Source organism: Elephas maximus, chromosome X (genome assembly GCF_024166365.1).
Source record: "Elephas maximus indicus isolate mEleMax1 chromosome X, mEleMax1 primary haplotype, whole genome shotgun sequence".
Lineage (NCBI taxonomy): Eukaryota > Metazoa > Chordata > Mammalia > Proboscidea > Elephantidae > Elephas > Elephas maximus.
The window spans coordinates 75,658,796-75,675,284 of NC_064846.1; the positions used below are offsets into that span (position 1 = coordinate 75,658,796).

The 16,489-nt window shown below is 36.5% G+C and overlaps 1 pseudogene; it reads right to left on the bottom strand.

Annotated features, from left to right (window-relative positions):
* Positions 1-15,068: 15,068 nt before the first annotated feature.
* On the bottom strand, positions 15,069-15,578 carry LOC126069391 (protein archease-like; annotated as a pseudogene).
* Positions 15,579-16,489: the final 911 nt, after the last annotated feature.

Here is a 16,489-nt window from a genome sequence, read left to right on the forward strand (position 1 = left end):
GTATGAACCCACCAGCCACTCCATGGGAGAAAGATGTGGCAGTCAACTTCCGTAAAGATTGCAGCCATGGAAACCCTATGGGGGTAGTTGGACTCTGTCCTATAAGGTCTCTGTGAGTGGGAGTCGACTAGATGGCAACAGGTTTGAAGGTGAATAAAGACAAGTCGGAATGTTAATAATGTCTTAATTTTTGAAATTGTAACATTTCTTCTTTTTTTGTTTTTCTTCCCAAACATACCTCCCAATATGTCTTGGGCATAGACAATCATGATGCTATATTATATGTAGTGTGGAAAAAATATCTCTGAAATGAATGTAATATACACGTTGATTTTAAGACCCTTTCATTTTCAGCACTTAGAAATGTATCCCACACTAGAATATTCTAGGGAAGAGTATAGCTACAGTTCAACGAGAGAACTGACCTGATGTCAAAATAAGGGAAAAAAACAACAACAAGCAAAGTCTTTCAGGCAGAGAGACAGGGGGTACAAAGTCTTCATGGGTACCACAGCAGGAGCACAGAGAATCTTAAAAATAGTCATAGTTTTTTCTATCCACTGGGTCTTAAAAGAGTAATAAAAAAGAAGGCATGAGAGTAAGAGGAAGAGACGAGTTGACAATGAAGGCTTTGGGAGTCAATTTCTGCATGTCCACCACATTAAGTAAAGTTTAGTATTAAAAAACAAAAACAAAACAAACACACACAAAAACAAAACAAACAAAAAAAACCCATTGCCTTTAAGTCGATTCTGACTCATGACCACTTCATGTGTTACAGAGTAGAACTACATTCCATAAGATTTTCTTGACTGGTCGATGGCATTGGGTTTTTTTTTTTTTTTGGTGATCTTTATGGAAGCAGATTGCCACACCTTTCTTCTATGATGCCACTGGTTGGGTTCAAATGCTAACCTTTCGGTTAATATTCAAGAACAAACCTTTTGGCCCATTCAGGGACCTTAATAACCAAATACTGTTATGCAGTTTCATCATCTGAATTTGCATTACTGTTTACTATCACTACCAAAGAGCACTAATTTAATTGTCTTGATTGTCTTGGATCCAAGAAAAAAGAACAGAGGTGGACCTAATGGTAGATCACACACACACAAAATTGCCATCGAGTTGATTCTGACCCATGGCTCCCCTATGTACTACAGAGTAGAATTGGTCCATAGGGCTTGTGTGTGTGTGTGTGAAAATATACACAACAAATATACATCGATTTAACAATTTTTACATGTATAGTTCATTTGCAATGTTTACATAATTCATATTGTTTCACCTTTCTCCCTATTTCTGTCTATACTGTTTTACCACCATTAGCTTAGAATCTGCTCCTTAAAGTTCTTGACTGTTTTAGAGTTACTTCTTTGCATTTAATCTCATATAGATAACTCTTTAAAGGAGCAGATTTCTCAAGGCAAACATTCTTTATTAAATGAGAAAAAATTGTTGTTTAGTTTAAAGATGGCTTTATAGTTTCGGTTTAAGCTTAAGAGTTGTTTCCATGCAATAGATTTGGGAGTTCCCCCAGTCTCAATGTATCCAGTAAGTTTTGTTTTCAATAAGAATTTGAAGTTCTGTTCCACAGGTTTTCCTCCTTTTGATAAGGATCCATCTATTGGGTCCTTGATAAAAAATGTTTAGTAATTGTAGCCGGGTACTATTCATTTCCTCTGGTATCATGGCAAAGGAGATAGTGGTCCATGGAGGCAATTAGACCTGCAATCCATTTCCTTTTCTGATTCCTGGGTCTCCTTCTTCCTCTGTTGCTCTGGAAGAATAGAGACCAGTTGTTGTATCTTGGGTGGCTGCTCACAAACTTTTAAGACCCCAGGCACTACTCACTGTATTAGGAGGTAGAGTAGAAACTCTAAAAATAATATTATACCAGCTGACTGGGGAGGGCCATAGAGTTTTCTTGGCTGTAATCTTTACAGAAGCAGATCAATAGGCCTCTTTCCACAGTGCCGAGGTGTGGGTTCAAACTTCCATCCTTTTGGTTAGTAGTTGAGCACAAACTGTGTCACCCAACGACCAAGCTTAGTATAAAAAACCAAACCTATTGCTGTCAAGTCAATGTTGACTCATAGTGACCCTATAGGACAGAGTAGAACTGCTCCCATAGGGTTTCCAAGGAGCATCTGGTAGATTTGAACTGCTGACCTTTTGGTTAGTAGCCGAGCTCTTAATCACTGTACCACCAGAGTGCCAAGATTAGTATAATACTACTCAAAATGTGTTCCATAGACCACAAGGATCAAAAATCACCTGGGAAACATAAAAATATAGACTCCTGGGCCCCACCCCAGACTGCTATATTAAGTACTGAGAATACAGCAGTGAACAAAAAAGAAAAATATCCCTTTCTTCATGGAACTTACAGTTCAGTGGTTCTTAATCAGAAATAAGCAATTGTGTTGGTATAAAGAGGCAGATGACAAAGTGGTAACTGAGATGATTCTGGCAACAGGAGCATTGGAAGAGGTATTTTACCAGAGGAAAGATGGCCAGGTGATCTGAAATTAAGCAGAAAGGAGAAACTGCTGAGAAGCTTTTTACTCAGGATTGCCGTTAAGAAAAAAAAAAAAAAAAAAGAGAAATTGAGAAGAGAACAAAGAAATTGAGAAGAATGGAAAGGATGATGAGGAAAGGGAAGAAAGGGGGATGAAATAGAAAAATAATCGATCAAGTCTGTGTGTGTGTGTGTGAGAGAGAGAGAAGAGATGGAGATAGAGAAAGAAAGAGATGGAGAATGTATACAAATATTCCAGATAAAGAAAGGAACGAAATAGACTATGATGATTAGAAACTAAAAGTTCAGGTAAGCATAACGGAAAATAAAAGTGAAAAAGAGCAGAAATAGAGGCATTATCATTAGCAACAGAGAAAAGAGATTTGGGAAGCAGACATGGGGAGAGTTACTCTCCATGCCTGGGGAAGAAAGAACGCAGGAGGGAATGTGAATCCTGTGATGAGAAGAGTAAGTAGGAGGCTGAGGAAACAGACTGCTGAGTGAGATGGGCATTAGCTGAAAAAGTGGGGCTGTGGGTGGATAAAAAAACTATAAAAAGTTTTTTTATCCACCCAAATAGGTAAAAAAAAAAAAAAAAAAAACAGGCACAATTTCTTGGTGACAGTAACATTCTCATTTCATATTTTTCAGGGAAGCATCCTCTTTACTTTTCCAGTGTACTGTCATTTTTCTTGTTCTGTGTCCAACAATAATAAGCAGAAGTTATAAACAGTCTTCAGAAAAAGAAAAACACTTTGAAATCACAATGATGAGTTATCATGTGTCTTTATTTCTGTTCTCTACTGTGAACACTTCTCCAAAATGTGAATGGTGTTCGTGAGGACAGCGTGTCCTGTAGTGTTCCAAAGCTGTCAAGGATCTTAGATTGTTTAGTGTTCCATCTCCGCCTTTTCTATAAACAATTCTGTTTTATTATAATACATCTCACTTGAATAAGCTCCCTAGAAACTCTCTAAGGTCCCTTTCAACTGTTAGAGCCTGGAATTCTAATAAGAGTTTTGGTAAAATATTTTTGTGCTTTATCAAATCCAAAGTGTTGATTCATACAAGGAGAAATTTTTCACATTTAAAAGACAGTTTATAAATACAGAAAAATTTAGAGAATAATATGACAAACAAGAAAGTACCCATGACTTAGAATTAATAAAAGTTAGCATCTGATTAGTTTTTTCCAGTGTTTATGTGCGTGTGTGTACATAAAAGAAACGTACAATCACAATTAAATTGAAATTCCCTTTTTCCCTTCCCCAGAACTAATCCTGTTCACCTCACTTCTACCACCCCACCTTACAATCCATAAAATGAATTTGTTGTATCTTTCTAGTTCGCTTTTCTATTTTTCTTTGACTATGTGTGTGAACACACACACACTCACATGCCAATGAACTATATAGCATTTCTGTGTTTTTAAAATTTATATAGATACTATTACATAATTTGTACCTTTCTGAAGATCAATTTTTCCAGTCAACATTATGTTTTCCAGATCTATTCATGGTGATAACATAAATTAAATTCATCCATTCTATTTTTTTTATTATTATTTAGTTACAAAACTTATTTTGCCATTACTCTGTTGGTGGGTATTTAGGTTTCTTTTCATTTCTGCAGTTATAAACAATAATATAATGAAAAGGAGCAAATGTCTACATGTCTGTGTGTGAGATGTTCTCCAGGACATATACTTTAAAGTTGAATTCTGGACCATAGGGTATATGTACCTTCACCTTTGCTAGACATTTCCAAATTGTTGTTTCAAATAAGTTGTACCTACTTTCGCTCTTAGCAGAATTTTTAGTTGTCTCATGTTTTCACCAATACTTGGCACTGTAAGATCTTTCTTTTATTGTTTTTGCCAATCTGATCGTATCATATTATAGTTTTATTTTATTTTTGTTAAGATATGCATAGCAAAACTGCTCACATTGCATAAATTCTAGGCATAATGATCAATGACGTTGGTTAAATTCTTCACCCTCTCAACATTCTCTTTATTTCTGTTTTAGTTGTTTCACTTCCATTTAATCTCCTTGCTCCTCAACCCTTCCATCTATGCTTTAAGCTATTTGTTGATCCTTCAGTCTTAAATCTATATATATTAGTTTTATATAGATATGTATTTTTAAAAGTAACACAATACGCAAGGGTGATAATCTTTACCCTTTGGGCTAAACTGTTACTTAATTTAAAGGTGACTTCAGGAGATAGTTTCAATCCAAGGTTTGAAGAGCAACTCAGGGCCATGGTCTCAGGGACTCCTTCAGCCTCAATAAGTTTAGTAAGTCTGGATTCTTTAAGAATTTGAAGCTCTCTTCCACATCTTCCTCCCTTTTTATCAGAATTTCTCTATTATGTTCCCGATCAGAACTTTCAGTAGTGGTAGCCAGGCACCATCTAGTGTTTCTGGTCTCAAGATGGAGGAGACAGTGATTCATGTACACAATTAGCCCTGTAGCCCAGTTCCTTCTCTGATTCTTGGGTTTCCTTCTTCCTCTTTTTGTCCAGATGAATAAAGACTAATAGTTTTACTTAGATGGCTGCTGTTTAGCTTTTAAGACCCTAGGTACCATTCACCTTACTGGGAGGTAGAACATAAACTTTAAGAACTATAATATGCCAATTGACTGGATTATTCCATGAGACCATGGCCCTAAGTCCCAAACCAAGAGAACTAATCCCATGAATCATTTGTTATGTCTAATTAGTATCAGCATTTGTAGCTCCCCCTTTTTTGGTTGTTGCTATTGTTGCAAAACCATAGACAACCTAGAATTTCCCCATTCATCCCTTTTCCTTATGTACAGCTTACTGACATCTTTATATGGTCATGCTGTGCAAACTTCACCCATATTCGGTGCCACCTTTTCCTTTTCCATACACAAAAATAAGTACTACCTAAGGAGTACATCTCCCTCATCTAACCCCCACCCCTGTAACTGCTAATGAACGTTAACATTAGTTTCTATATATTTACCTATTCATGTCATTTCATAGGGAAAGCCTAGTGGCGTAGTGGTTAAGTGCTACGGCTGCTAACCAAAGGGTCGGCAGTTCAAATCCACCAGGCACTCCTTGGAAACTCTATGGGGCAGTTCTACTCTGTCTTATAGGGTTGCCATGAGTTGGAATCCACTCAATGGCACTGGGTTTGCTTTTTTTCTTTTTTGGTCATTTCATAAAAGTGAGAATATACCATTTTTTTGTGTGATTGACTTATTTTGTTCAACATAATGTCCTCCAGTTTCATGTACTTTATGTTTTGGGAATTCATTTTTCTTCATCTCAGAGTAGTATTTCATTTTATGTATGTAGCACCTTTTAGTTATCCATTCATCCATCGATAGGCACTTAGGTTGTTTCCCTCTTTTTGCTATTATGAATATTATAAACATGTGTGCATATGTCTGTTCGTATCACTTCTATTAGATCCCTAGGGTATATACCTAGGAGTGAAATTGCTGGGTCAAATGGCAGCTTTACCTCTAGTTTTTCGAGGAACCATCAGACTGTTTACCACAATGGTTGAGCCATTTTGCATTCCCACCAGCAATGTATGAGGGTCCCAATTTCTCCATATCCCCTCCAACACTTCTAATTTTCCATTTTTGTTTGTTTTTAATCTTAGCCAATTTACTGGGAGTGAAATGGTATCTCAATGTGGTTTTGATTTACATTCCTCTGAGGGCTATTAACATTGAGCATCTTTTCATGTGTCTCCTGGCCATTTGAATATCCTCTTTGGTGAAGTATCTGTTTATATGTCCTTGTCTGGTTTTTGATTATTTGTCTTTTTGTTGTTAAGCTGTAGATGCTTTCTTTATACTTTAGATATTAGACCTTTACAGGTTCTATTGTTCCCAAAGATTTTTTGCCAGTCTGCAGGTTGTCTCTTTACATTTTTGATAAAGTCTTCTGATGAACATAAGTATTTAACTTTTATGAGGTTCCAGTTATCTATTTTGTTTTCTGTTGCTTGTGCATTCATTGTTGTGTTTAATAATCATTGAAAAAAAATAGATTCCAAAGCTTTGCTCCGGTTTCTTCCAAGAACTTTATTGCTTTAGATTTAATATTTAGGTCCCTGGTCCATTTTAGAAACCCTGGTGGCATAGTGGTTAAGTGCTACGGCTGCTAACCAAGGTTCGGCAGTTCGTATCTGCCAGGGGCTCCTTGGAAACTCTATGGGACAGTTCTACTCTGTCCTATAGGGTCGCTATGAGTTGGAATCGACTCAACGGCCCTGAGTTTGGTTTTTTTTTTTTTTTTGTCCATTTTAAATTAGTGTTCATGTATGGCATGAGGCATGGATCTTGTTTCATTTTTTCTGCATGTAGAAATCCAGTTTTGCCAGCAGCATTTTTTGAAGAGAATGTTCCTTCCCCATTGAATAGATTTGGCTCCCTTGTAAAAAATCAATTGACCATAGATATTTAGATTTACTTCTGGTTTTCAATTTTATTCCATTGGTCTATCTATGTGTCTATCATTAAACCAGTACCAGGCTGTTTTGATTGGAACCCTGGTGGCATAGCAAAGAGCTTGGCTGCTAACCAAGAGGTCAGCAGTTCAAATCCACCAGCCACTCCTTGGAAACCCTATGGGGCAGTTCTACTCTGTCCTGTAGGGTCGCTATGAGTCAGAACCGACTTGATAGCACATAACAACAACAGGCTGTTGTGATTACTGCAGCTGTGTAATGTCTTGAAATCAGGAAGTGTGAGTTCTCCTACTTTGTTCTTCTTCAAAGTTTCTTTGGCTGTTAGTGGCCTCTTGCCTTTGCATATAGAATTGAGGATTAGTTTTTCCATTTCTGAAAGAACACTGTTGGAATTTTGATCAGGATTACATTTTATCTGTAGATCACTTTGAGTAGTATTGACATCTTGACTATATTAAGTCTTCCAATCCATAAGCATGAAAGGTCTTTCCATCTGTTTTGGTCTTGAGTCTTTTTTAGTAGTCTTTTATAATTTTCATTGTATAAGTCTTTCACATCTTTGGGTAAATTTATTCATAAATATTTTATTCTTTCAGATGCTATTTTAAATGGAGTTTTTTTCTTAATCTCCTTTTCAGATTCTCATTGCTGGTGTATAAAAACTCAAATGATTTTTGTGTGTTGACCTTGTATCATGAAACTTTGCCAAATTCCTCTATTAGTTCTAGAAGTTTTTGTTGATTCTTTGGAGTTTTCTATATATGGGATAATGTCATCTGCAAATAGATAGTTTTATCTCTTTCTTTCCAATTTGGATAATTTTTTTTCTTGCTTTGTTGCTTTGGCTAGGACTTCCAATAACATATCGGGTAAGAGTGGTGAGAGTGGGCATTCCTGGAATAAATCACACTTGATTATGATGTATAATTCTTTTAATATGCGGTTAGACTTTGTTTGCTAGTATTTTGTTGAGATTTTGGTATCTTTATTCACAAGGGATATTGGTCTGTAGCTTTCTTTTCCTGTGGTGTCTTTGTTGGCTTTCATATCAGGGTATACTAGCTTCATAGACAGTGTTAGGGAACAGTTCTGCTTCTTCTATTTTTGGAAACAGTTTGAACAGGATTGGTGTCAGTTATTCCCTAAATGTTCAGTGGAATTTCCCTAGCGAAACCACCTAGTCCTGGACTTTGCTTTGTTGGGAAGCTTGTAATTACAGAGTCAATCTCCACTTCTTAGGGGTCTATTGAGGTTTTCTACTTCCTTTAGTGTCAGTTTAGGTAGGTTATGTGCTTCTAGGAATTTGTCCATTTCATCAAAGTTATCAGTCTTGTTGCAGTACAACTATTGATATTATTCTGCTATAATCTTTTTTACTTCAATTGGATCGGTTGTAATGTCTCCACTTTCATTTCTTTTTTTTGGTTATTTGCATCTTCTGTGTTTCTTTGTCAGTAAGCAAGTGGTTTGTTAATTTTATTGATCTTTTCAGAGCACCAGCTTCTGGATTTGTTGATTCTACTGTTTTTCTGTACTTTATTTCACTTATTTCTGCTCTAATTTTTATCATTCCTTTTTTTTTTTTCTCATAGCTTTAGATTTAGTTTGCTCTTCTTTTTCTAGTTCCTCAAGGTGTAGAGTTAGACTATTTATTTGAGATCCTTCTTTTTTACTGTAGGCATTTAATGCTATAAATTTTCCTTTGAGGATTGCCTTTTTTTTTTGTTACATCCCATACATTTTCATTTTAATTTATCTCCAGGTTTTTTTTTTTTTTCACTCTTGGTATCTTTCTTGACTTAATAATTACTTAATAGTATGATGTTTAATTTTCATGAATTTGTGTGTTTTCTAGTTTTCCTTCATAGGTGGAATACTCTTTATATATCTATTAGGTCTAGTGGCTTTTGGTATTATTTAAGTCTATGTCCTTACTGATCTTCTTTTTAGATGTTTTGTCCAGAATTGAAAGTGTTGCATTGAAGTCTCCAATTATTATCGTGGAGTTGTCTATTACTCCTTTCATATCAGTCAGTATTTCTGCCAAATATTTTAAAGCATTGATGTTAGGTACAAAAATAACTGTGATGTCCTCTAGATGAGCTGACACTTTATTATTATGTAATATCCTTCTTTATCTCTTATAAAAAATTCTTACATAAAGTCTGCTTTACCTGATATCAATGTGACCACCCCTGATCTTTTTTGGTTATTAGCTGCATGGAATATTCTTTTCCATTCAGTCTGTTTGTATCCTTGTGTCTAAGGTGTGTCTCTTGTAGGCAGCATAAGGATGGATTTTTTAAAAAATCCATTCTGTCATGCTCTATCTTTCAAATGGGGAGAGTTTAGACCATTTACATTTTAAGGTAATTACTGAAAATGAAGTACCTACTTCATTCATTTTGCTGATTTTTTGTGTGTGTCATATCTTCTTCATCCATTATTCCCATATTTCTGTCATTTTTTTTGTGTTCACCTGCTTTTTGTGTTGAGGCTTCTTGATTTTTTCCTTCTTCCCTTCTGTGGATATTTTATAAGTATTTTCTTAGTGGTTATCACATTGAATAACTTAAAATTGCAGCAACTTATTTCAGCTTGCTTCTAACATTTACTATACAGACAAGTAACATATAACATTAACATACTAAAACTCTATTCCTATTTTGTTCTTCCCTCCTTTTTTTCTTTTGTTGAGTCTCCAGTTACATCATTATATATCCTATATCTGATAGGTTTAAATTGTACTTATTTCTTACACACTTTCATTGCTCATAGAACTTAACTATTGTGTTCCCTCCCTGAAAATACCATGTATTTGGTACTTAAATTTGTCTATGTAGTTACCTTTATTGGCAATATCTCTCTCTGTCTTTCTTTCCCATGTCCAGATTCGAGTATTTGCCTAGTGTTTTTTCCTTTCCATCTGAAGAACCTACTCAATACTTGCAAATTAGGTCTGGTAGTAACAAATTCCCAGAGATTCTGTTTATTTGGGAATGTCTTGATTTCTCCCTCATTTTCGAATGATAACATTGCTGGGTAAAGAATTCTTAGATAGCAATTATTTTCCTTTGATATTTTATATATGTCTCTCCATTGTCTTCTGGCCTTCAGAGTTCCTAAGTTGACATCTACATTAATTCTTATGAATGACCCTTGATATGTTATATCGTGCTTTTCTCTTGCTGCTTTCAGAATTCTCCCCTTGTCTTCGGTTTTCAGGACTTTTATGACAATAAGTTGTAGCATAAACCCCTTTATATTCTTTCTGCTTGGAGTTTGTCTAGCTTAGCTTGATACCTTAATCAAGTCTGGGAAATTCTCTATGATTACCTCTTGGAAAATTCTTTCTGTATCTTTGTTACTATCCTGTTGTTCTGGAATTCCAAACATCCTAACATTGTATTTCTTAATTTAATCCCACATTTCCATTTGAATTTGTTCACTGCTCTGTTCTTTTCTCTTGTCTCTCTTGAAACTTGATAAGTTCAGTTACCTTGCATTCTAGTCCACTTGTTTTATCTTCTGTCTGCTCAAATCTATTACTAAATTTTTTGCTTGCATTTTCTAATTTAATTATTTTATTCTTCAGTTCCACTATTTCTCTTTGTTCTTTTTAAACGTTTTCAATCTTCTCATTGAGTTTCCCTTTTTGTTTCCTGTGTGTTCTTTGCTTTGTTTTAACATATTTAAATTGTCTGGAGATCTTCTATTTTTCTCATTAACCTGGTCTCCGTCAGAGAAATTTCTGCTTCTTCAGGATTTTCTTTTGATTGGGTCATCTTCTTTTGCAATCTTGTATGTTTATTTGTTGAACATGGCACATTTTAATATCCTACTGTGATAATCTGCCACTCAGAATTTTCTGGAATTTTTTAATAAACTTTAATTCCACTTTCTTCCCCTAAGTTCCACTAGGGGGCGCTCTGGTCCTTTGGTTCTCCCAGTGCTGACACAGACATTCTATGAGGGGTCTGAGGTTTTGTTGTTGTTGTGGTTAATGTAGGGTTCTACCCTGGCTCCAAAGGTTTTAGTCATTTTGTAAAATTTTAAGTGTCTGGGTTCTGATTCTGGGTGGTTTACCCCAAGGTGGCTGATGTTACTGGGGAGAAAGTTTCCCTCTGAGGTCTGTAGGTGGTGTGTGTCCTTCTCAAGATGACTACAACACTGGGATGGGGTTCCCATACATCTATTGGTATGGGCTTTCCCTCTGTGGCTGACTGTGGCAGATGCCAGACTTTTCTGCTGGCCTAAGGTGGAAGAGGTGGGATGTGGCTTTCCCAAGGTGTGGGGTGGGGAGGGGAGTGCTTTGTGTCCTTTCCACACAGGCAATTCTGAATGGGCTCTCTCGTGGTGCCTGGTTGTTAGTTAAGGAGCCATTTTGTTCCTGCTGTGTTGCCAGTTTTTTGTACTTTTCTCATCCTGGCCAATGGATGGGTCCTATGGCTTTTCTGTTGGTCTGGGCCCTAGTTTTCCCTCATTCCTCTGGTCTCAGTGAGACTCAGTAGCATTCATTTGCAGCATTTCAGCTTCCCTGTGCCCCTTTCCAACTGCTTTTGGGCTTCCCTGCTGTCTGCTCTTGAGTTCTCACAGCCAATCTGTACCTCTTTAATTGGACTGCACTTTCCTTAGTTTCAAGGATTTCAAATCCACTTTGTGTTGATATACCACTATCTCTCAGTTCTAACCTGACCAGAGAAAAGGCATCCCACCCATTTTGTTGGACCTTTCCAAGGCTATTTACCTAGTATCTCTGTGCTGGTCTGTGTCCTCAGTTTAGATGCCATCCTGGGTTCTTTGTTCAAGGGTTTTACCTGTCCAGGTCTCGAAATGGTCATGGTAAACTGAGATGGAAGGTAGGGTGGGCATTCAGCAAATTTCAGTCTTTCCATTGTTTCTGCTTTATCTCTCTCCTGATTAGGGACTCACCTTTGTTCTCCAACACTTAAGCTGCTGTCTGAAGCTCTGAAACCTATGTCTGTGCTAATTTTTTTTTTCACTAGTTTAGTTGTAGAAGGGTGTAGGGGAGCTACTGCTTATGCCACTGTTTTGCCCCTCCTTCTTCATATTATAGTTTTAAGTTAAAGCTCTCTGATTATTACTATAACTCTTAGTTTAAATCCTTATGCAGTGAAACCTATGAGAGCTGGAACTTGATGGGGCTGCCTTGTTTTTCCAGGTCTTGCAAGTTGTCTGCCTTTGACGTGGTGCAGTCATAAGACTTTTCTATCACTCTCTATTAAGAACCCTACCTCAAAAACACCCAGAAAAAAAATTTTTTTTTAATTTTATGGGACTGGAAAAGGAACTAAATCATTTTTATGATTTGCATGTTAATTCAAATTATGTACAGATATGTGCACATACTGTACTATTCAAGCAAAGATGAGTAAAATTTACTTTTTGATAAAAACATCTAGCCTTAACTGTTTTATTTGTTTTGATTTTGATAAAATTATCTAAACAAATTTCTAAGTCTGTAGCCTTACCAAAAAACTTTTGGTTTACTTTAACTTTTCCAAATTTCTTGAAAGACTTTACATAACTGAAAACTTGTATTGGTAGGTCTTAATAATCCTCAATTTTGTCATCTTTAAATTTCAAGTCCACAGTTTCTTCCAGGTTTATATCGTCCATTTCTGTGGAAATTTCATTGCTGATATCAATGTAAGATGTGGTACTGACCATATTTTCTGAAACACCATTATAAATGTCATTTATTGTATCCTGATTCTGTATGATGTTATCAGGTTCAATAATTATTTCTTTTTGTATGCTATTGCTATTGCCAAATAAGAAACCAAAGTTCTTAAGGCATTTTCTTATGGTTTCTTTCTTAATCATTTTGATTGTTCGATTAAGAAATGAGATCGCATCAAGGACATTGATTTTACCCAAAATTTCCAATGCCATCTTGCACATCTCAATGCTGGCAATCACTTTTTGAAGAAATGGCTTCCTGTAGTTTACTTTAACATTTTGGTTAATGCCATTATCCAGAGGTCCAGAGGTTACAAGACCAATGTCATAGATGTTGAGAAAAAAAAGATTAATATTAGATGGGGCAGTGGCCGATGACAACGAACAAAGAATTGTCAGTGAACAAAAGAATGCTTCACTTTTTTTCATGCTATTGTTGAGTTTATTTAAAAACTCTTTGTAAATTTTTCCCTTCATCCAAGCTTTTTTATTCCATTTCTATTCTACTGAAAGCTAATTAATTTCAATATTCTTTTTTTCATAAGTAATACCTTTATTGTGAAGAAAATATAATATTATTACATAATTACATCTGACTTGTTTTTACTGAACCCTACCATAGAGCATTGGTGGCTAACTCACACTTTTCTTCCTCGTCAAAAGCATACAGAATCCAAGTGTATGCCCCACGTGGCTTTAATCTATCCCAATTCTAGCACTCTTCTTGCTCTGGAGTTGGGTCTTCCATTGCCCTCATGGTATTCCATTGTTCATTCTCACAATCAACCCCCAGAATAGCCCATGATATGCAAAGGGGTCCATGAAAAACAGAGCTCTATCTCAACCAAACAAAAGGTGAAAAGGCCCCTCTTGCTTAAAAAATAAAAAAATTTTTTTTTTTTTTTTGGAGAGGAATAATTCACATTTACAAAATGTGGCTGAGAAGCACTGCCCCAGTAATCCTGTTACATATTCATTTGAAGAACAACTGTTCAAACCACAGGCTCCTGGACTAGTCTTCACCAACCCCACTTTCTGTTAAATGTTGTCAGTTGCCATCAAATTGATTCCCTACCAACTCATGGTGACCCTATGCATGCAGAGTAGAACTGCTCCATACGATTTTCAAGACTGTGACCTTTCAGAAGCAGACCACCAGGCCCGTCTTCTGAGGCACCCCTGGGTGGATCTGAATTGCCAACCTTTGTCAGTGGTCCAGTGCTTAACCGTACCCAGAGAAAAATAACAGTGATACAGTGCTCAGAAAAAACTATTACAAAGTTCAAAGCCAATCTCTTCCTTTCAGCTCAAGTTCAGCAGATACTATAATATCTGGCACGACCCAGTGGCAATCTTTTCTTATCTCCTTGTGAATAAACATCACAAGAAAGAATACCCCAGGCGATCAATAGAAAATAGAATAAAGTCACAAATCAAACTAAAGCAGTTTCATTTTTTAAAAGTCATCTATTTCTAAAGGTTGAGATCATTTCAAGTTGTTTTCCTGGGCTCATCCTTAAAGATGAGTAGCTTAGATAATTAAAAAAAAAAAAAAACTCACAAAGAAATAAAGTTTGCCTTTTCTTCTCTAATAGTATAAATATACAAGCTTTAAAATATAATTACATGTTAGAAGAAGGGCGGGCCCATTTATAAGAGATATAGGATTTTTCTCACAGGAAAAACAAAAGTGTCAAAACATTAGTGCTTCAAAAAATGTGTGAAATGAGAAACAAAAAATCAGGGCTTTTCCTAGAGAAGTCTTCCAGTTGCTCAAGTATACTTATTTCTTCTAAGAAAACCAACTGGAATACAGGATGGGTCTGTCCCATAGCAATCTAAAACACGAACTCTCAATGTACATATATAAAATATATCTGTCTTAACAAACATGGGAGAAAAGCAAAATTCTAGGCATAGGAATGTATTTTTTCAAATTTCTTTTTTTTTTTTAAATGAATTTGGTAAGAGCATGGAGGCTTGGGAGGAGCAGGCGAAGGCTCCAGAGTGCTGCACTTGGGCCTGGCTCCTGGAGCCGACTCCCACAGAGCAAAGGGCTCTCCAGGACTGCTTACATCAGTGATCTTTTTTGGGACCAGAATGGAGGGCTTTCTGATGAAGGGTGTGAGGCATCTGCTGCCACAGCAAGGAATTACTAAATGAGGGATCATAATTGCCACCTGAAGAATTCTTTAAAATTTTAATACTCAGGTGGCATTGACCAAGGCTGTGCCCTGATTTTCTGTTTCTGAAAGTCACACTTTAAGTTAATTTTTTTTGCTCTGCATGTTTCCATTTATCAACGGATATTGTAGAAGTTAAATCACGGTATCTTCCAAAAAGGAAGAAAAACAACAGTTCTTCATAGGAGACTCTTTTCTTTGTATCTTAAATGTCAATGATCACAAAAACTTCTGGCCTTTCTTCATCATAGACCTGCATTGCCGAATATGTTATTGCCTTGACTTCAGTTCCCTGAGGGTGCTTGGACAATGAAAATCCTTCTCCCTACCCAATTGACCGTAATTTGAAGTTTCTTTGATCGATACTGAGTATTTTCACTTCCCGGGGTATGAAAAACTCATCAGCACTGAACTTATAAAGCCACTCATCCAAAAAATGAAACAGAAGAGGTTGTAAGTCATCTCCTTGGGGTTCTACTTCTACTGTATGAAGGGGCTCAACAGTCCCAGTGTCTGTCATGTAGCCAAACATGGCCATTGCACATTGCTCAAATGCTTCCTCCAGAGTATCTCCCCACGCGTGCAGCTGGACATCAGCTGTAGGATCCAAATACTCGTACTTCCGATTGACTGAAGGATACTTGGCCTTGACTGCCTTCTGCTCCTCGGTCAAATTGTAGTCTCTTACATCTTGTCCCCCGTCTTGTGCCATGATTACAACATTCTCATTTCAATATTCTTGAAGCACCATGGTTTCTCACTCTTTCCTTTTACCTATGGTTTTTCAAATGTCTCATTTGCAAACGTGCTCAAGAGGACAATAAGCTGCTCTGTTGAAAACCAATCCCATGGTGAGTATTTTTCCCCTTCATTTTTCAGGATCCTGCCCCTGGTGGCAGAGTTGTTCAGAGATCGGCTGCTAATCAAAAGGTCGGAAGTTCAAATGTATCAGCTGTTCCTTGGAAATTCTATGGGGCAGTTCTACTCTGTCCTATAGGGTTGCTATGAGTTGGAATCAACTCAATGGCAATGGGTTTGGTGTTTTTGGTATTAGGCATTGGCCTGTAAAATAGACATGTCTCATTGGCATTGGCAGTGTCTTTAGGATCATATCCCCTTATGATCTCTTTTAATTTGTGAAACAGCTTGAGCAACTTCTTTGTCAACCTCTTTGGACTCCTCACACGCTACATTGCAAGCGATTCCATTTTTTTTTTTAAGCTCTGAAGCCATCTGTTAGACACTGAGAGTCCATCAACTTTTAGAAGTGTCACTGTTTCCTTCACCTTTGCTTTCAGGATAGGTCCTGAAATGAGAAAGTTTTTGGCAGAGGCTTGAAGATACCACTCAAAAATAGATTTGTTGATTTCTGCATAATTTCAATCCCTTCCTTTATTGATGTTTACATTGGCACTGCTTGTGTATTTTTCAATTACTTTATTATTGAGTAAATTTGAGTTTTGTCACGCTTAAACTTAATTAGAGCTTCCTTGATGGTCTTTTTCTCTTTGGTTATCATTTTGACAATGTCAAACTCTTCTTTCAGAGAAAATTCTCATTCTCTTGTCCACGTTCATGTGAAAGAATGAGCTTCTTAAAAAAAGGAAACAAACAAAAAAAAAT